Raw genomic sequence first — 21,851 nt, forward strand, 5'->3', positions numbered from 1 at the left:
ACTTGGGTCTCCCCGGTCCTAGTCCAGCACTCTAACCACTACACCACGCTGGTTGCCGCAAACTTGTTTGGTGGCTAAACAGGAACGGGCCTTCTCAGTTGCTGCCCCTGGACTTTGGAATGTACTCCTTGTTGAAATATGAGCCTCCCCATCTCTGGCAACTTTTAAAAAGGCACTAAAGAGACACATTTATTCACCCAAGCTTTTAATTAGATTTATGGTTTTAAATTTTTAATACTGGGTTTTAAATGTTTTAAATGTTTTTTTAAACTATTTTAATTGATAATTGATTTGATGTTTTAAATTATTTTAATTGTAAACTGCCCAGAGACGCAACTTTTGGGTGGTATAGAAATATTATAAATATATAAAATAATAAACAAATAGATAGATAGAAAAGATGGTTCCCTGTCCCAAAAGGGCTCACAATCTAAAGGGAAATAAGGTAGACACCAGCAACATCCAATGGAAATATGCTGTACTGGGTCATTACTATCTATATATTTAATTATCTAAGGCTAATCCGTGGCTAATCCCATGTGTGGCAGCTCTCGCAAGAGTTTGGAGAGCTGCCAGATAGGCTAGCCATGGGATGGATGGGAGAAGGAAAAATGGCGGCAGCACTGGCGGCCAAAGAAAACTGCGGCAGCTGGCCAGCAGGAGGACAAAATGGTGGCGAGCTATGCACTGCGTGGGCGGGCAAAACGGCAGGGGACAAGCAGGAGGATGGGCAGGCAAAATGGTGACAGAAGCTGGGGAAGAAGGCGGTGATGGTGGCCTCGGGCGGGCCAGCGGGCAGGGAAGAAGAAGCCAGGTGGGGTGGGAGGGAGAGAAAACAATGGTGATGTTACTAGCTGACCAGGCACATAGCGTCTGTGCCCCTAGTTCAACTCTCCCCCCCCCTTCAGCCCCTTCTCCTTGTCTTCTGGCACGTGTCTCTGACGCCCGCCTGGCCTGCTTCTCTCACCTCCCGCTCACGGTTTCTCCTGCCTCCTGCCGCCTCCTCCTCTTCCTGGCGACCCAGCTGCCTCCTGACCCCGGTGGCCACCTCCTCGCTGCGGCCGCCGCCATTTCCCCCAGCAGCAGCTCAATGGGCTCCTGCTGCGCGTGAGCTCCTTCTGCCTCAGCCTATCAGGCGCCTCCGCCACCCCAGCCAAACAGCTGGGCGCTGGGACTCACATTCTAAAGGTGCACCCAGGAGGATTATATAGATAGATAGTAATGCAGGAGTCGAAATCGACTTGATGGCACACTTTACCACTTTAATAGGGACATTGTGCCACCTAATGGCACAGCAGGGAAATGACTTGATTAGTAAGCCAGAGGTTGACTGTTCGAATCCCCTCTGGCATGTTGCCAGGACAATGGGGAAGACCTATATCAGGCAGCAGCGATATAGGAAGCTGCTGAAAGGCATCACTTCGTACTTTGCGGGAGGAGGCAATGGCAAACTCCTCCTGTATCCTGTATAGGAAGATGCTGAAAGGCATCATTTCATACTGCACCCGAGATGGCAATGGGAAAACCCTCCTGTATTCTACCAAAGACAACCACAGGGCTCTGTGGTCGCCAGGAGTCAACACCGACTCGACAGCACACTTTACCTTTTCCTAGGGACATTAATATGGTTGTTAACATGGTTCCCTTCTTCCTCAGGTCTTCTTTGCCCTGCTAATTAGATTTTGAGCCCTTTGGGGACAGAAACAGAACTCTGAGGAGATTACTGCATGTCTTCCGTAACTCTGGGATAGGGATGGGTATAAATTAAATGAACAGAATAGCTTCAGTTCTAGGAAATTTCATAGCCAAATATGGGGAGAGTCCCCATAAATGATGATGATGATGTTTCTTGCAGTATTATTATTATTATTATTATTTATGGGGAGAGTCTGGGGAAACTGCAAGAAACCTAGAAACACCAAATAAAGAAGAAACAGTGCAATTCTGGGGGAAATTATGGGACAATCCAATAGATTGTAATAAAAAAGCAGGCTGGATGAAAGAGGTCCAAAAATGTAACCAACAAATGCAAGATCTAATAATAACACCAGAATTAATAAGTGAAAGAGCAAAGAAAATTAAAAATTGGACTGCTCCAGGCGACGATGAACTGCATGACTTTTGGCTTAAACACCTAACAAGCCTTCATAAGCAACTATTAAAACAGTTCAATCACATTTTGCAAGGAGGTGATATTGAACAATGGCTAACAACTGGGAAAACTCATCTCATCATGAAAGACCCAGCAAAAGGTGCAGTTCCAAGGAATTATTGACCGATAACCTCTCTGCCAACGATGTTCAAAGTATTAACTGGAATAATAGCAGATGAAGTGATGCAACACTTATTAACTAACAAACAGCTCCCAGTTGAACAAAAAGGAAATTGCCCAAACACCAGAGGCACAAAAGACCAGCTGCTGATTGACAAAATGATTTTAGAAAATTACAAGAGAAGAAAAACAAATCTGAGTGTTGCATGGATTGACTACAAGAAAGCCTTCGATTCATTGCCTCACACATGGATACTAAAATGTTTAGAAACAACGGGTGTCAGCAAAAACATTCAGATATTTATAAAAAAGAGCAATGAGCATGTGGAGTACACAGTTAACAATCAATGGCGAGACACTAGGACAGGTTAGCATTAGAAGAGGCATTTTCCAAGGGGACTCACTATCTCGTCTGTTGTTTGTAATCGCCATGACCCCACTTTCACAAATACTAAACAAAACAGGCCTCGGATACCAAACATCTAAAACATCAAGTCAAATCAACCATCTGCTGTACATGGATGATCTGAAGTTGTATGGAAAGTCCCAGTCAGAAATCGAATCACTGCTAAACACTGTCCGTATATTCAGTAGTGATATAGCAATGGAGTTTGGACTAGACAAGTGTGCTGCATTAATAATGAACAGAGGGAAAATAAGAAAAATAGAAGGAATAGAATTGCCCAATGGAAGCAAGATCAAGAACCTGGAAGAGAAAGAAATTACAAATACCTGGGCATTCTCCAGGCTGATAACATTGCACACACGGAAGTGAAAAGAAAAATGGGAAGTGAATACATCAGGAGAGTTAGAAAAATCCTCAAGTCCAAACTCAATGGCGGGAATGCCATACAAGCCATAAACACCTGGGCTATACCTGTTATCAGATACACTGCAGGAATAATAGACTGGACCCAGGCAGAGCTAGAGACGCTAGATCGTAAGACCAGGAAAATCATGACCATCAATCATGCTCTGCACCCCCGCAGTGATGTAGATAGGCTGTACCTCCCTCGCAGCTCAGGTGGAAGAGGAATGCTGCAAGTCCATCAAACAGTAGAGGAGTAGAAAAGAGGCCTTGAAGAATATATCAAGGACAGTGAAGAAGATGCACTTCAAATGGTCAATAAGGAGATACTATTCAACACCAATGAAACAAAGCAGGCCTACAAGAAAGAACAAGTCAAGAACTGAGCAGAAAAATGGAAAAAGAAGCCCCTGCATGGTCAATATTTGCACAATATAAGTGGAAAATCAGACATCACCAAGATCTGGCAATGGCTTAAGAATGACAACTTGAAGAAAGAAACAGAGGGTTTAATACTGGCTGTGCAAGAACAGGCACTAAGAACAAATGCAATAAGAGCAAAAGTCGAAAAATCAACCACAAACAGCAAGTGCCGCCTTTGTAAAGAAGCAGATGAAAAACTGGACCACCTAATCAGTTGTTGTAAAAAGATCGCACAGACTGACTACAAACAAAGGCATGACAAAGTAGCAGGGATGATACACTGGAACATCTGCAAAAAATACAAGCTACCTGTAGCCAAACATTGGTGGGACCATCAAATTGAAAAAGTGGTAGAAAATGAAGATGTAAAAATATTATGGGACTTCCCACTACAAACAGACAAACATCTGCCACACAATACACCAGATATAACTGTAGTCGAGAAGAAAGAAAAACAAGTCAAAATAATCGACATAGCAATACCAGGGGATAGCAGAATAGAAGAAAAAGAAATAGAAAAAATCACCAAATACAAAGATCTACAAATTGAAATTGAAAGGCTGTGGCAGAAAAAGACCCAAATAATCCCATTGGTAATTGGCGCCCTGGGTGCATTTCCAAAAGACCTTGAAGAGCACCTCAACACCAAAGGGGCCACAGAAATCACCATCAGCCAATTACAAAAAGCAGCTTTACTGGGAACAGCCTATATTCTGCAACGATATCTATAACCATTGACAATAAAATTCTGGCATCCCAGGTCCTTGGGAAGGACTCGATGTCTGGATAAAACAAACCAGTCAATAACACCTGTCTGACTGTGTAAACAAGGGAAAAAATAATAAATAATAATAAATTTTATTTTAAAGGTATTGACTTGTCTCATGAATAGACAGGTTGGAGTGTTTACTGTGAGCACATTTATGTCAACCATTATGAGGAACATTGCAAAGGAAGTGAATTAAGGCACTTACATCCCTGGTAAGGATGAAGGACTTTCCTGGGATATGCATAGAATTCCCCAGTAATATCCTTGAGGAAAATAGCTTAGTGAAGATGCACCACAAATTATGCATAAAAGCTTCACCTAAATCGCCATTAATCATAACCATGTTTAGAACTGGGCTGTCGTTCTCCCCTGGCACCTTTGGAAGTATCTGCTAAATGATCTACCACTGTGGACTAGTTTGAATTTAATGGTCCTGTGTTGCGCAGTGCTTAAATTACCTTGTACCAATGTCCATTGTATGTGAGGTAGACTGTGGAAGATCGCCTTTGACTTTACAGTCTTCACAGCCACCGAGTTTTATTTGCATATTTTAATACAAATCAGCAGCAGCATTGTTTAAATAGTGGCGGAGTGACCCTCACAATATTAAGGAAGAGCAATATGTTTCTTTAAATCGGCGGTGTCTTTGCTCATGCATTTGATACCCTGAAGTTTGCAGTCTTTATGCATGGTGGAGAGGACTGAGTATGCATATTAACTGTGTGTGTGTGCATATAAATTCTTAACATCCAGGAATGGGCCATCAGAAATGTTTCAATGGCATGTTAATGCATGACTTGGAATAAATTATTAAAAGCACCCCACTTGCCAAACAGTGGTTTTTCAGCATGATCAAAGCCTAAGACAGGGAGTCACTCTTAGTAGAAACTGATGCTTTATCATCTTCTGCATACAATAATCTTTTTTGTATATAAAACAGAAGAGTAGAAGATAAAGTCTAAGCACCATTCGGAACTAGCAAATCACATTTTTAAATTATCTGCTGTCAGAACACAAGGGGGCACCATCGTCTAGGCCAAGCACACCAGGAGATATTCCATTCCCCTGACTAGCCTCTAACATAGTAAAATCTGAAGTTACTTTTGGTCGCTTGGTTTCCGAGGTATCTCCTGTTGCTCTTTGATCATTTAAATTACACTGCACAGTCTGTGTAAACACACAGCAGCTTAATTTGGAATGTTGTAATGATCATCTTTCATTTATGAAATGCTGTGGCTTTACATTTAGGGCTTGATTTTTCTCTCATTGCATTAGTGCTTGAGATGTTGTATATAGACCTTAGAGAGGAGGCAGATAAAGGGCACAATCTGCTAAGCATAGTTTCTCTAAAGGGGGGGAAAAAGAGCTTTTGAGCAGAGATGGGTGATGTCCCCCCAGCTCATGTATGTCAGTATGGGACTTGAAATAAGCTGAGCTGTTTTCCCCAGACTGAGAGCACCAGTAATTCTTAGGAAAACTACATTTCCCAAGGGTCACTGTGGCCTTTCCTCCTGGAATGCTATGAGCATGCTGGAAAAGGGAGGGAGAAACTCCCTTTCTTCCCCCTCTCTGTGGCTGGAGTGCTGCTGCTCTGGCCAATTCAGTGTTCCTTAAAGAGAAGGGAGAAGGTTGGAGGATCAGGGGCTGGGTGAATTGCAGGGAGCAGTTTGGAGGCTGGCTGGTGAGGGGACTTGAAATTCTTCTCTAGTTTGGATTTCAGGCTGAGCTAGAGAATAATTTAGGGGCCCCAAATGTGCCTTCAGGGTGTGCACCTCAAGCACCCAGAGCTCAAATGTGCTCTCTGATCCTCCAGGCTTTGCTGGCATCTCTGCTTCTGAAGGTGACTACAGTAACTCCCAAAGGCTGCATAAGATGCTTTACTCACCATGTTCCTTTCTGTCTGGCCCATTTCTGCTTGGTGGCAATCTCTACACAAATGCTTTAGGCATAAACTGCTGGTTTGCCTCTGGACTGGCTCAAGTGAGGAGGCATTGTGTGATTGAAGTGTTTGAACCCAACTGGGGCTGGCCTTGTGCTTGCTACAATTTGTGCCACTGGAGCAGCTTGATGGAAGAGCAGCTACAGTGGTGGGCATCACCCTGTCCAGCAACAAGATCAGTGATGGACCCATGCACTCTCAAGGTGCTCTCTTGGGAGCTACTGAGCTGGCATGGTAGCCCTAGACCCATTGGTTTTAGTTACCTGGGTTTGTCTAATCAAGTCAGGTATAAAGTGTTGAGAGAGTATCTGAGCCTAAGGGGTGCATGAGTGAAGGATGTTAAATCCTCCTCTACCCATAGCTTACCTCTCCACAGTCTGCCCCCTACGTATCCCCCCCCCTTAGCTGCTCTGCTTATTTTCCTTAGTATTCCGGGTCTGGAAGTGAGCTTGACAGCAGGGAAAGCACAGGGGAGAGAGAGAGGCTATGAGGAGGCAAAGAATGGGTAAAGGGAGGATCCAGCTCCTCTCACCTGTATACTTTTTGTTACCACATTTGCTTAGGCACATCTTTGTTATCACGCCCAGCGACTATGATAAGTGGGGGAATTAGGGGAGAAACAGCAGCAGCACCGGTGACAACTGCTGCCACCAGGGAAGAGGAGAATCAGGGTGATGGTGGGTGGGGAGGGAGATTGGGGAGGAGGCAGGTGAAGCAATTCTGCACGAAGCACTCTGTGAAATGCAGGTGAGCAGAGGGATTGAGGAGGGTGTGAGTGGAGAGTTGGGTGCAGAGTAGGGAGTTTGTAACGCATTTACCACTGCTGAAATGTGGGCAGCTAAAGCAAATGAAAGTGAGCAGGTTGGAGAGGGAGAACAGAGAGAGGTCAGTATTTCTGCTTCCGCTCTCACACAAACACATTACCAAGATTTGCAAACTTCACAAAACATGACATGGTTGTACTTTGGTTACAGGGCTGGGAGCATTAGGATTGTTCTGGATCCTGCTGCTCCATGTCAGAAGGTTTATGAATAAGGCTGCTGGAGGCCATTTGGAAACAGACCCAGTTAGGCTACACAAAGCTTCAGTGAGGGTGATCACTGGAGCCTGTCATGGCTGCTGTTTTTAGTCCAACCATGCTGGTTTCCACCCAGGCTGCCAAGGGCTGAACTGGTGATGTGACTGCTGACTGTTGGCACCTGCTCACTCTGAGCTGAGCCCAGATCAGCTTTTTGTACTCTACAGAAACCAGTAGGAAAAACTGCGGTTGCAGCTGAATGCCATGGGATGATGAAAGAAGCTGCCAGAGTCTCAGAGGGACATGAAATGAGTCCTTACTCTTTTCACTAGTAGTAAGATCCATTAGAGCTCTTTAGGCAAGTAGCAAATGCTATTCCCTCCACTGAGCAGTGCAGTGGAAGATGGATCCAGGCAACATGAAGGTGATGGCGTGGAAGAGAATGAAGCCCCCATAACAAGCAAGGCAATTTGTATCTTCCCTATCTTCCCACGTATGGTTAGAGCCACCTAATGGTGCAGCGGGGAAATGACTTGACTAGCAAGCCAAAGGTTGCTGGTTCAAATCCCCGCTGGTATGTTTCCCAGAAACACCTATATTGGGCAGCAGCGATATAGGAAGATGCTGAAAGGAATCACTTTATACTTTGCGGGAGGAGGCAATGGTAAACCCCTCCTGTACCCTACCAAAGTAAACCAAATGGCTCTGTGGTTGCCAGGAGTCAACACTGACTCAATGGCACACTTTACTTTATGTAAGGTTAATGATAGGTTTTTAAGTAATAAGCAAAATAGATTACTTTAGATAGGCACCTAATAGAGACCGACCCTGGGATATATTATTGCAGGGCAGAGCTATAATAAGGCACATGTGTCCCAATAACCTGTGCGGCTCTGCCTCTAGGGTGCTTCACTCATCTCTGGGGCTGCTTCACTCACCCACTGACACAGTTCTTCTCCCTGTGGTACCATGCGCCATGCTGCTCATCTCACGGCATGCTCCTGCAGCTCACCACCACTTCTTGACCACCCCCAGTGGTCCTGTTCCTTCTAAGGCATGTGCACGTGCTCACAAGTTTTTGGATGTCCTCTCAGTTCATTTTTGATCCTGCCCAGGAAGGCCCCATTCTGAATGCATGTGCGCACACACTGCCTTGATACTGCTGCCCAGAACAAAATTCATTCTGCACAGAGATGAAAAAAATTAGAGGGACCACTGCCCAGTGGTGCCACATGGCTGGTAGGAGCATGCCATCACTTGGGGGGCGTGGCGGGGCAGCTGCCTACTGTCACTGGAACCATGACTGGGAGAGGGAGTGTGTCACCACCACGGTAGGGAGCGCACTGCCACCACGGGGGGAGGCTGCTAATGAAAACATGGGCCACCTAGCCTCTCCCTGCTATGCCACTGAATTATTCCAAGTGTAGGTATTAAAATAAGCAACTTTGAAAGAGCAGATAAAACTGAATATGTGATCCTTTCCTCCCCAGTTTTTATGAATCTGGCAATAAAAAATCCAAAACATTTAGTGTACCAAAATACCCAGTGCTGTAATAGCCATAGGTAAATGTTGTAACATGTTTGAGCTATTTTGTGTGTGGACAGTGGGAACACATGGTTTGCGTTGACATGGTTTCCAACAGAAGCTGTGCTGCACTGCTGCCTGCCTGGAAGCATTGTTGGCCTACAACTCCCACAATCCTGAGCTATCAGCTGCTGTGGCTGGGGATTATGGGAGTTGTAGTCCAAAAACAGCTGGGGCCCCCAAAGTTAAGCATGTCTGGTTTAAGCACTCCACAGCAACCCCATTGCTGGATCATTGGGGCTGCCTTTGAAGATGTGCAGCAGCCCCAATGCATCCTTCCCATCAACAGAGGGCTGCCCATTATGGGCACCCCCACCATTCTTCCTGAGGACATGTGAGATGAAACATAAGTTCTGTCTGCAATGGATGGGCCGTATGCAGTGGCAGTCTTGCTCATATCATGAGCTGTTCTACCTGTTGCAACAACCATATAGGGAGCAGTCACCACACAGAGGCATTTTCAAACAGCTTTTGCATGGGGACTGGGCTATGTAAATCCACCCTTGTCTCAATGACTTTTTGGTATGTTAACTTGTGTCATATTATGGAGGATACCTGAAAGATCATATACAGAATTACTGAGACCCAGTCAAGAACTTTTATCAGAATCCTCATGGCGAGTTTCCCGCCACAAGGCCATAATGTTTAGTATTCCTTGGCCAAGATCCACATCTACAGCGTTCACTAACAAGGAAATAATGACAGCCAAATTCAACAGCGGTTCTAAGCCAGGGATGGACAACTCATAGCAAAAGGCCATGTCCTACATTACTGAAGCCAGCTTTATTATGATTCAACCACTCCTTGTCCACAGACCACCACCTGGAAAATAGGGTGGTTTCTGAGACCACATAAATTGGCTATCCTAAATAATAAGGCCCAAGATTGCCTCAGAGATACCATTTGTAGTGATTAGACTCCCCTCCCCCTAAAGAGTTAACTGGAAGTGAACCCTGACTTGACTGACAACTTGGTGAACTCCAGGGCTCAGCCAATCAGCACACCAGGTGGCTAGGACCTAGAGAGCTGTTGCCAGGAAGAGGGGAGTTCTTTGTTAGAGGTGAACATGTGGACATGGAGTTTGGCTGCAGGAAAAAAACTCTACAGATCTTTGAAAGACAGGAGGTTAGGAAGCTTGAATTCTCATCTGGAGTTTGGTGAGTTCAAGGGAAAAGGGAAGTTTAGGGGAAAGTTTGTTTAGTCAGACTTTGCATTAGAATTTATATTTCCTTGGCGGGGAGTTGCATATTCCTGATACAGTTGTATTATAGTTATCTGCAACATAATTGAAATAAGAAACACAGGTCTATGCCCTTCCTACCTAGGACATTGCAAAAGACTCTACAAACATTTAAATGTGCCTAAGACAACCTATTTTTGTAATCTACTAAGTATTCTTAACTGTATCTTAGAAAGCCTCAGATGGAAGCAGTTTGCAGTACTTGAATAAAACTGTTTTAAAAAGTATTTTCTTTGTATAAGCCTCTTTGAGTTGGTTCTTAACTTAGGAAAAGGGGGCCCAAAGGGGGACAAATCTGGTGCAATCACATTCTCAAATGGCCAGAAGCTATCAGTTTTCTCACCACGTGTAGGCTTGCATGTGGAAGGGCTTTGTACTCATCTGATTGCAAAATAATAAGAGTTTTCCCTGGGATTCCTCTCCAAGCCCAGGGAGGATCAAGCTCAGTTGATAAAATGGGTGGTGGCGGTGGCAGCCTTTTAAACCTACTGATAATACAGGATAGTTTTAGGAGAAGTCTAGCAAAGCAGCTCAGCAGGGATGATTCAGCATTTCTTTCCCTCATGTGAGCTTGCTCTGAGACAAAGGCTTTAATCTGCTACACCAGTCCTTGTGGTGAGTGCTGCAACTAGGCCAGCACTTGCAGAATTTGAATGTATAAATTAAGTGGGTAGAAATTTTGATTTGTGTATTATTTGGCCAGCTTATCTCAGCTTTAACAAGAGGTGGTCTTTAAATCAGGCTAACTAGCTAAACAGAATTGTTTTCTTTTTTAATCTTAAATTTCTGTTCCCAAGTCGTCATTCCTTGCCTACCAGAAAACTGTAATTGGTCTCATGTAAGCAATATCAAATGCTATGAATCTGGAAGTGATCAAGGAAGGTGTGTGTGTTAAAGGAAAAATAAATCTCAGGTTGTTTGTGTGAGACTGTGAATATTTATGTGCAGTTTCCCCTTTTCCCTCATTGCATATTTCATCCAGTTCATTTGTGTGTGTTATGGGATAAATCTTCTGTGGGTGGAAAGGAGCAGTAAAAAAGAAAAGAAAAAACCCAGCTCTAGTCGGTGGGTGAAGGTAGCAGCAGTCATGATTCATTTAGTACACAAGTCATAGTTTGTTAAACGTGCCTGTGCATGACAATTAGCTTGCAGCTTTGCAGAGGTTGCTTTAGGGTGGCTTCACATTGCAGACCGCAAAGAAGTCCAGTTGCCTGTTTTAGACAACTTTGAAGCCTTGTTGTCATTAGGCTTTCTACTATTTTCTTATGTGGGTATGACCCATTTTCCCCACACATAGCTATAATACGGAGTAATCTACCCTCATTTGAGTTTGTTTTCATCATTGCAACCAATTGGCCTTTATCAGGTTTTGTGTAGCTGTCAACTCTGTCCATTTCTCAGAGGCTCCTGGGAGGATTCCAAAGCATGAGAACGGGACCTCCCCCTGGATGGCCAAGTTCAGACTTCTAGAGCTGGCTTCTCCAGGGGCAGGGGCCTACTTCCCCTCCCAGATCATCAGCTCTGCCTAGTGAGCTTTGGGAGGGCCTTGTTTGAATTCTACAGGCTCAGCAGTTAAGTTCTCATATTTCTTCTCCCCCTTCTTCCCCCACTACCCAACACGTCCTAGACAGATACCATGGGCTTCATGGTGGGGGGGGGGGAGGGGAAAGAGAATCCAGACTTGCATGCCTTCAGGGCATGCCAGTGTGGCTTACCAATAGTCACTGGGCAACACCTAGGTCCCTCTGCAAGACCCAGGAACAAGGGCAAGACTGATGCAGTGGTGCCAAGCTAAAACCAAGACATTCTGCTTGTTGCCTTTGTCATGCGCCACCACAGCCGTAGCAGCATGGTGCATCATGTTGCCTCAGTCATCCAGGAGGCCTAAGAACAGCATCTTGCTCACCCCAGCATAGACAAGGCACACATACGCACACACACATGCACACACTCCATCCTCTTCCTACAGGCAGGTGGGGGACAGAGTTGCAGAGATACCATGATCTTGGCCAGCCCAGCAGATACAGAGATGGCTTTACAGGCACTGCAAATGGAGGAGGAGACTAGCACCAGGAAGGCATGCTTATGCCATGTTTATGACAGGAGGACATTGTGGTACAGGGAAGCTTATCAAGAGAATGAATAGCAACTCATACATATGTTCTCCCATCCCCCTCCTAGATCTCAGTGGGGATGAAGCTCACTACATTTTATGCAATGGCTGAAAGCACTGATTACCCAAGAAAAAGGGGTCATTCTCTTGGGAGAGAGGGAGAAACTTCAGTCACTTGGGTCTAGACCTCTCAAAAAAATCCCACAAGGGAAAGAGAAAATGCAGACATCAATCCAGGAACAGATCAAGGCAAAAGCACATTGTTACAGGTTCTAATCCAGGGAATACCTCCTCTGCCTCACAGCTCCCAGGTTTCAATCTCCTCTCCCCCACCCCTCCATAAGCAACCCAAGAACAGTCCTGCTATACAGTCTCCCCGGGATTAATATTAAGGAGTGAGGTGTCCAGGTTTTCAGGTGATAGCAAGCTATTCAAGGTGGTGAAAACCAAAACAGATTGTGGAGAGCTCCAAAAGGATCTCTACATGGGTAATAAAATGGCAAATGCAGTTCCATGTAGATAAGTGTGAAGTGATGCACATTGAGGCAAAAAGTCTCAACTTCACACATATACACTGACGGGATCTGAGCCATCCGTGATTAATCGGGAAATAAATTTTGGGATTGTGGTGGACAGCTTAGTCAAAATATCAAGCCAGTATGTGACTCAAGGCATATACCCAACAATATTCTTGTTTGATCACCATTTCTGGAGAAAGGACTGAGGGATGTAGAGGTTACCTTATTTTGTTTGGTGGACCATGGATTTGCTGTGAACTGGTACAAGAGTTTCCTGCCACTGATTACACTTTGGGATGATGCTAGACATGATCCAACACAAGATATTTCTAACACAGGAGAAGCAGTATAAGTTCCTCTGTGAATGAGGTGAAGTCAATGTACCTCATGCTCTTGGTGCAAATTCTAAGCATGATGGTTCCTTGTCAAAACCCAGTAGACCGGTCACACTTCTACATGGATCAATTCCACAGTGTCATATTCTAGGAGCAGATTGCATTGCAGAACATCTTTGAGAGTCTCTACACTGGGATTGGCTCCTCTTTGGCTATCCAGGAGTTGAGCCTGTCAGATAGGATTGTTCTCACAACAGATGCCAGTCTGTTTGGATGAGAAACCCAACCCACCAGAGGCAGCAGATTGTTTAAAAGACCTGGTCATGAGTGTCATCCACAGGATATATCAAGTGATTAGAACTCTGGCAATCACACTGGCTCCTTTCAGGACTTTGTAAGTAACAAACACTTCCTCATTAGGATGAGTAATGTGTCTGTGAAAGCCTACATCAGCAGATAGGGCAACATAAACAAACAAACATGAAATCGCAGTTCCTCCACAAGGAAACCTGCAAGGTGGTGAATTGGAAGTCCATCAGAGTGGAACATCTAGAAGCCTACCACCAGTGCTCTAAACCAGCATGTAAGTGTTTGGAAAACTGCTGAGTATAAGAACCACTCCAACTTCTGGACCAAAGTGCTACTGCACATATCTGCTACATGACTGGTTGATCCTTCCAGATATTCCACTCCGATGGGAGGGCACATGATATAAGCAGAAAGTGAAAAACCAAGTGCATTATGGGAATTACTTGTAACCAGTGTTCCCTCTAAGGTGTGCGCACGTGCCTGCACTCACAAGTTTTCAACCACTCAGGTTGAATCAGGAATGCCCCGTTCTGAATGCATGTGTGCACACACTGCCTTGATACTCCCACCCAGAACAAAACTCATTCCACACACAGATGAAAAAAATTAGAGAGAACACTGCTTGCAGGGTGGATTTGATTTAAATCACTAGTCAGTAAGACTAGATTTTAAATCATGTTTTTTAATATAAAGACTCATTCTTGCTGGTATCTTAATACTTACAACCAGATGAAGGCTTCATTTTTGGTCCTCTTCTAGATAGAAAAAATTGCCCAAAATAATCTTACAGAAACCTCTGAAAGAGCATAACATTGTGAATGGATTAATGGAATTCATTCATTATTATTATTACCAAAAAATTTAAACATTGCATATATACAGTCTTGTGCTACATAATTAAAAACTAATCCTTATTTCATGATGAATAAGCTTTGGACTATAATGTATCTTAAATAAAAAAACTATCTTTAGATAGATTTTTCCCTCAAACATTTTATTTAAAAAATTTGATTTAAATTAAAAAATCTGATTTAAATCAAAACAATCCAATTTTATTTATTTATTTTTAAAAAATCATTGATTTTTATCCACCCTCACTGCTTGTAACAATTCAAAAAGAGTACAATTAATATGCATTATGACTCAGTGCATCATATTGCCCTTCTAAAAACACCTCTGGTTCGTGACTTAAAATATCAGAATGGCCAACTGGTGTCCCAGTAGGGTTGCTGGCTTTCCAGAATTGCTCTGGAATATCCAGAAATCCACCTCAGTTTCCAGATAACTATTGAAAGCAATCCTGGAGATTTTATGGCTAGATATTGTAAAAACTGTTGGAAAATATATTGGCGGGGGTGGGGGGAATTATTCAGGTATAGCTTCAGTCTCAGTTGGCAACTCTGGTTCCTGGTGAGCTATCAAATTGTAAGTAAGGTGTGGTAAATGGTTGCCCACCATTTCACTTCTAAGTAAAAAATTGCTTTTAATTAATTAACAAGATTAGCATTCTACTCATGCATACAAATACCAAACCTATAAGAGGAAGTGATAGTACATACTATACCTGTGATACTAAGAAACTAACAAAGATAAAACTTCATATTAACTACTGTCTTACTCAGCCAATATATAAGAAAATATATAGAGAGAGAGAGATGGAGGATGAATTCAGGCAGTGAGTATTATCATTAGGTCTGTGCAGTCATGTCAGAATGACAGGCACGTTGGACATTGTTGGAAGGAACCCTGCCATGACAGGAGCGACCTCTAACCATTAGAACTCCAACTAAAATTCTTCCTGTCTGGTGGCATTCCAGCATTCCTGTCAGGCCATGTTCAATGGCCAGCAAGCTGCATCTCAGCTGAGAGATGCGTGCATGAGCCATGTAAAAAATAAATGGCTTGCCTAGCACTTCTCAGCTGAGAGGCACTGTGTGGGCCATTTGAAAGCTAAACGGCCATCACGCTGCCTCTAAGCGGAGAGGTGCCAGGCTGGCCTTTCAGCTTGGTCCAACCGGAATGTTGTGAAATGTTGAATTTCTGATCCAGCACGATCCCAACCTGACAATTCGGGGGTGGGGGGCATGTTGTCCCCTGCAACAATTTTTCTATCAGATCTGACATTTTTAAGGCTGTGCAGGCCTAATTATTACTACTTTTATATTTATTAATAGCTGCAGTAACTGTAGTACTGCAATGGTTCTTGACTAATGTTAAAGGAATGAGATAACATTTCCTCTATTTAATGTCATTGTTTCTCATTTGGAGTTTGTGTGTCATGCCTGAGGGAGCGTGCTCCATTACTCGGTTGGCTTGTGCCATTTTTATGATGGAGTCAGATCACTTGCAACTGCAAAAGGGCCAGTCAGTGTGGCACAATATGCTTCCAGCCTCTGGACTGCTGTCAGGAGACTGAAGAGAGACTTCTAGGAATACAGAAGCCAGCCATTCCTGCTCTAGACCTGGAATAAAAAGTCCTGTTCTATTTCCTTCCCCCGCCCCAAGCCATTTCAAATTGGAAATATAAAGCAGATGGGCAAGCACAGACAAAGGCCTTATCAGAAGAAGGCCACCACTGGAAAATACAGAGTGTTGAGCCAGGATTTCAAAAATCCAATTGAGTTAAATTAAGTTAGATAAATAATTTGATTCTGAAAGTGAGTTCATATTATAAGAATATTATTGGTTGCTGACCACGAAAGGAAAAATGTTTTATTCAACAGGTGTTATAGGTCAAAGATTTCCCAATGTTTCCAGTGTTGCCCCATGAATGGCATTTTATGTTTCTGCTATTATTACCGTTTCAAAGTGGCTTGATAGAAAAATGCAGCTGAAGGATATTAATCTGACAGTAGAAAGTGTCAACATTAAATTTAGGAGCTGATTAAATAAGGGATGGTAACACTTCTATTTGAGAAATGGCAGCATTTCAATCGCTTAATATTCCTTGCTTTCAGAAATGAAACTTTATACCTTTCTGCCCTATTTGCCAGGGCATTTTTAGGTAAGAGTTAACAGTCATTGTTTTGTAATCCTGGTAATGGCATCCTGAGTTTCCACTGTATCCAAGGCACTGACAATTCTGCAGTCAGATGCATGCGGCAGAGGTTAAACTTTAAGTGGGGTATTGTAGCTTTTGTGGGATTCACAGGGGACTGTTTTGCACAAAACATTAGAGCTGGCCCTCTGTCAGTATGATGAGTACACACATCTTGCTCCCCCTTCCAATGCACAGTCCCATAATCATGTGTGTGTGGGTCTTTAATACGGACTGCCACTCAAAGGTTATTTAAACACAACTTAAGTAGCATTTAAATGGTTCATCCCCCATACAATTATGAGGCTGTGGGATGGTGCATCAGGAGGACTAGCAGGATGTGTGTGCTCACGCCCCATATTGTGTATGGTGTGGCCGGTTCAGATGTATTGTTCAAACTGCCCCAGGACATTATTCAAGAATGTCCTGTAGACCAAGGCATTATTTTGCAGCAAACAGGAGTGCTAATTGCATTGATGCCTCTGATGAATTCCCTTCTCTTTGGGCTGAAACACACCAGCCAAAGCATCCTGTGACATATCAGTTGCTATATGAACCGCATCAGAGTGAAAGTGAAGGACCAACTAAATGAATGCTCTCCCAAATACAACACAACACAGTACATAGAGAAAATAGCATGTCTGGGAAAAGGCTCACCTAGAACCTTCTCCCTGACATCACAGTTTTGCCTGTGTATGGAATAGTTTGTGTCAGGGAGCATTCAAACATTTGATCCCCTGACCACAGCCTAAAACGTTCATCTTCTCCTTTTGAGTCTGCCTGAATGTTAGGATCATCAAAAGAGGCCCCTCCCACCACACACCCTGTCCTACCTTCTGAAGGTAGGTTGCTGGTGATGGGAGACAGAGCCTTCTCCATTGTGGTACCCCAAATATGGAGTGGTCTCCCCAGGTGATTAATCTGAACCTAGAGTCTATTCAGCACCTTTTTGTTTCTCCCAGGCCCTCCAGTATGTTCCTGAGACTATTTTTTAATGTATGTTTTTATTGGCTGCCCTGGGTTTTAGTATTTTGCTGTGACTTTGCTGCTGCCTGCAATTCTAAGGTTTGAGTTTGTATTGTTTGTTTTATTCTTTTAATGTTGTTAACTGCTCTGGATGTGTTTTAAACTGAAAGGTGACATTCACATTAAAATAAAACAGATGGAACTCCCAGCAAAAATGTTACATTGGATCTGAACTTCCATTTGCTATATTGGTAAGGAAGGGAGAGAATACGGCATGGATGGGGACCAGGAAGGTGAAATGTAGGGTTGGGAATAGGGGTGTGCATGGACCAATTTTAATGGTTTGGTTTGAATTTGGACCAAATTTCATCTGAACTGCTGGTCCACAAACCGGTTCGATTGAACCGACCAGCCAGGCTGGTCCATTCTATCAAACTGCGGCTCTGTGGAGGCCAGGTCAGTTCAGGAACTGCGTCTCTGCTGTGTGGGCAGGCTGCTGGGGGGAGCACTGGGCCGGTAAGCACCTTACAACTACTTTTAAAGATGCCCTCCTGCTGCCCTTTAGAAGCCTTTTGAAGCCAGGATTCCCCTTTGCTTGTAAAGGGGAAACCTTACCAGATCCCCCTTTACAAGCATAGCCACTCAAACTGCAGAACCGGTTGGTCCACCGTGGACTAGGCTTGGTTCAGTTCAATTGCAGAACAGCCCTCCTCTCCTGGAGGCCGGTTCAGTTCACAACTGAATGGTTTAATTGGCCTGGTTTGCGTAGGACTGGTTCACGATCGCATGGTTCGTGCATATCGCTAGTTGGGAGGCTCTTGGGAGAATGATTTTCTGTCTTTTGGGGTTTAGTATAGTTTATTTTGTTGCTTTTGTGATTCTCGCCCCACTTTTATTTCTGTTAAGGCTTGTTGCTTTTTTTTTTTTAAGGAAGAAAATAGGAACGGTGCACTGGCATTTCATTAAAAGGTATGTCCCAATGTGCTTTGAGTGGAAATCTTCTTCAAGTGATTCATAAAGCATGATGCACAACTTTTCAGCAGCTACTAACCCCTGAAGAAGAGCTACTCAAAACACGTCGGAACCTACCTTTTAATAAACTGCCAGCGCACCGTTCCTAGTTCCTTCTTTTTGTTTTTAGGACATCCTCTCTTTGCTTTCGTATTTGGCATTTACCCCTCTTTCTTTCTGTAAATAGATTATGTCTTGTGTTACTGTTAATACCAACTATCAGTGGTTTTCCTTGCTCCCTTCTTCACCCCTACTCCCAATTCTTTCTTTCACCCCCCCACCCCAAACTCCCAGTGTTATTTGCTGTGACCTATTGATTGACTGGAGGAAAATAACCTCCTTTTGAAACCTTTGTTTGAGCATTCTGTGTCTGCAAAGTATATTGTTTTTGGTTCGGGGGCTGGGTGGGGAGTGGCGGGAGCAGATCCAAGCTTCTCTCCCCAAACTAACATTTTTGGGCATGTCTTGTGGTCCCAACACTCTCAACTGTCCTCCTTTAAAGGGAGCTTGAGGAGGGTCTGTACCTATCCACTCACTCCACTAGCAGTCAACAAAATGTTAATAGACAAAATAAAATAGTTTATCCTAGCACTGGATATCAGGTGGAGCTTCCAGCCATTTGTTAAGCTGTCAAATTTGGATGACAAGCAGGTGGGTTGTCTTCCAAATTATTGAGCTATTTGTCTTTTTTTTTTTTTTTAAGTATTTTGAGTTCCTCTCCACAATGAGAAACCTCCAGATATTTATTTAGTCAATTAAAGTGAATTTGTACATAAGTACAACTAGCTGAAGTGTTAAAGTGTACAGAGAAACTTTACCATTTCTAGTGGCTATAGGTCTGGAAAGGTATGGATACTTCAACACAGGACATTTCCCCCCCAGCTCAATGGACAACAGGTCTATTGGTATCCCTAGTACAAACTGTTCTCCTGGTTCTTCTGCATCATCACCTGCATCAAACATAGGAGCTTAAACTCTAAGGAACATGACTTTTTTTTTCCAAACCATCCTTTCCTTTAGGAAGTGTCAAAGTAAGAGAGGTGTTTTATTTCTGTACAGGGGCAGGAATATGAGCACGACTGTTTTGTAGGTTCTGCTACATGCAAGAACATCCTGTAGTTAGTCATTTTAAGCCTGAATCCCCAATGAACTAACAGTGGTTCTTCATGTGTGGTAGATCTGCCTGTAGATTTTGGCTTGTAGACAGTGTCTGAGTTAGAGGTCCAGTTGTTTCACATTCAAAATCTACTGAGTGCAGAATTTTACCCTAGTTTGTCTGTTATTGGAATGGAGATCACACAGCTGGCCATCATGACTCTTTCATGGCATGCCATAGTTGTGAAACTCTTAACAGATAAGTTGTAGGATATGGTGGTGGAATATTGCCATGGCAATGCATTGATTGCTATTTTGGCATCTAGCACCCCCCTCCAAACTGTTTTGAATGTAATGAAGTAAAAAAGAAATGCAGAACTGGGTTTCAGGGATATTATTTTTTTAAGCGAAGCAGAGCTTTTTAGAACTGCAATATTTTAAGGAGAGTGAACTGTTGGAAAAGGGAGCTGACATTCATTCTGCATTTTGGGAGATGGCCAAAAATAACACCATGATGAAGTGCAGAGGCAAAGTCCCACTCATGTGATTGCTCTGTACAAGACAAGAAGCCTAATACGATGGTCTCGGGTGTCAAAAGCGCAGGAAGGCTGTAGCCCAGGGCACTGTGTCATGGACAGAACATTGGACTGGAGCCAGGGAGACCTGGGTTTGAATTCCCACTCAGGCTGGGAACAAAAGCTGCCTGTGCTGTGGCATCAATGCACTGAAAGTTTCCTCACTGCCCTGCAAGTGAGAGCTAGGGGAATGGAGCACAGTGAGGAAATTTGCAGGGTGATGACCCCATGAGGCTATTCACACGAGCACCCCTAGCTAGTAGGGCTGCCTGTGTTGAACTGCCAGGATTGAGGCTGATCTGGATAGCCCGGGAATATTCGCTGGACTTTTACTACTGCTACTACTATGGATGTTTATATACTGCACTTCAACCAAAGTTCACAAAGCGGTTTACGAAGAAAAATACATAAATAAAATGGTCCTCTGTCCCCAAAGGGCTCACAATATAAAAAGAAACATAAGGCAGACACCAACAACCACCACTGGAAGGATGCTGTGCTGGGGCTGGAAAGGGCCAGTTGCTCTCCCCTTACGAAATATGAGAGAATCACCACTTTCAAAGGTGTCTCTTCGCTCAGTTAGCATGACCTTTTACCCAGGTACAGGGCCATGTGTATTCTCTGGCTGCATGCAGCCCAAGCAGATACAGAGCTGGGCACCTAAAGCACCTGACCCATGGGGGAATCCCTCAATGCACCATACTCATCGAGCAGTGCATTGTGGGATATCTGGAGGCCGGGACGCATCTTCCCAGCCTCCAGAATCCTGCGTGGCTTGTGGCCGTGGCAGTTTTGTGGGTGTGTGAGCTGCACCACTGGGGTTAACTCTGCTCAGCTGTAAAGCAGCCTAGATAACCTTGAGCCAGTTTCAGCATAACCCACCCCCAAAGAGCAGTTGTGAGGTTAAGAGGGGATAATTCCATTTACTGGCATTGAGCTCCCTGGAGGAAGAGCAGGGTACAAATTATATAAATACATAATAGCTGGTCAACAACAAAGAAAAGTATCAGTAGCAACCTGGGATATTTTGGTCCTAGAAGCAGGTTACCAAAAGGTGTCTTCCACCCCTAGCGCCCAGACCCATTTGCCTGGCTGTTCCTGACACATTGTCTCTGCTCTTTGCTGTTCTGTTGGCAGTGAGTGAGAGCACTGCTGTACTGTGCAGCGGGAGCAGCCACAGAGGAGGCAGAAGAAGCAGAAGAGGAAGCCTGGAGGCTTTACAGTCAGGGCTTCTACCCCGAATCTCCTTCAGAAGAGAGTGTGTGCGTTCACACACCAGCCAAACTTACCCCGAAGTCCCTTTGAGATCCTTGGACCCACTCCACACACAAGTCAGGCTTTGTCTTGCGAATTCTAGCTTGAGTTATTTCCGGGTTTTAAAAATGCTGGTTTTAAGCTACTTTTTCTGAAAACGCCGGAGCAGATGGGGAGGGGCACAGATGTCGAATCATTAGCATGATAAGAAGGATACTGTCTTTAGAAATGCAGATGTAGCTCTTTACTAATCCCCCCCCCCACTGGTTAGAAGGAAAACACGGAGGCATGCCATGTGAACATGCAAAAACAAAACCTAAGAGCAGAGGGGAGGGGCTGCTTCCCTCAATGCCGCCAGTGTGATTCGAAGTGGCTTCGCTCAACATTTACTCTGCAGCATGAAGCCATGTGTGAATAACTCCCTGGGGAAGAGAAAAAACTGTATCCTCCTGGTGCCCTCCCGTACAGTTGTGTTGGCTAGGGCTCTGTGGTGCTATTGCCACAGCAGAGGCAAATGGTGGGGTGGGGGGTGAGTCTGAATATATAAATCCCCACTACTGAAATAACTTCTAGCTTTTACATTA

At 44.0% G+C, this 21,851-nt stretch overlaps 1 protein-coding gene across 1 annotated transcript in view; it reads left to right on the forward strand.

Moving 5' to 3' along the window:
• CLIC5 (chloride intracellular channel 5) overlaps positions 1 to 21,851 on the forward strand; it is an 80,563-nt gene that overhangs the window by 42,955 nt on the left and 15,757 nt on the right. The gene's annotated exons all lie outside the window — the stretch shown is intronic.

The sequence above is a fragment of the Hemicordylus capensis genome, chromosome 1, assembly GCF_027244095.1.
Source record: "Hemicordylus capensis ecotype Gifberg chromosome 1, rHemCap1.1.pri, whole genome shotgun sequence".
Lineage (NCBI taxonomy): Eukaryota > Metazoa > Chordata > Lepidosauria > Squamata > Cordylidae > Hemicordylus > Hemicordylus capensis.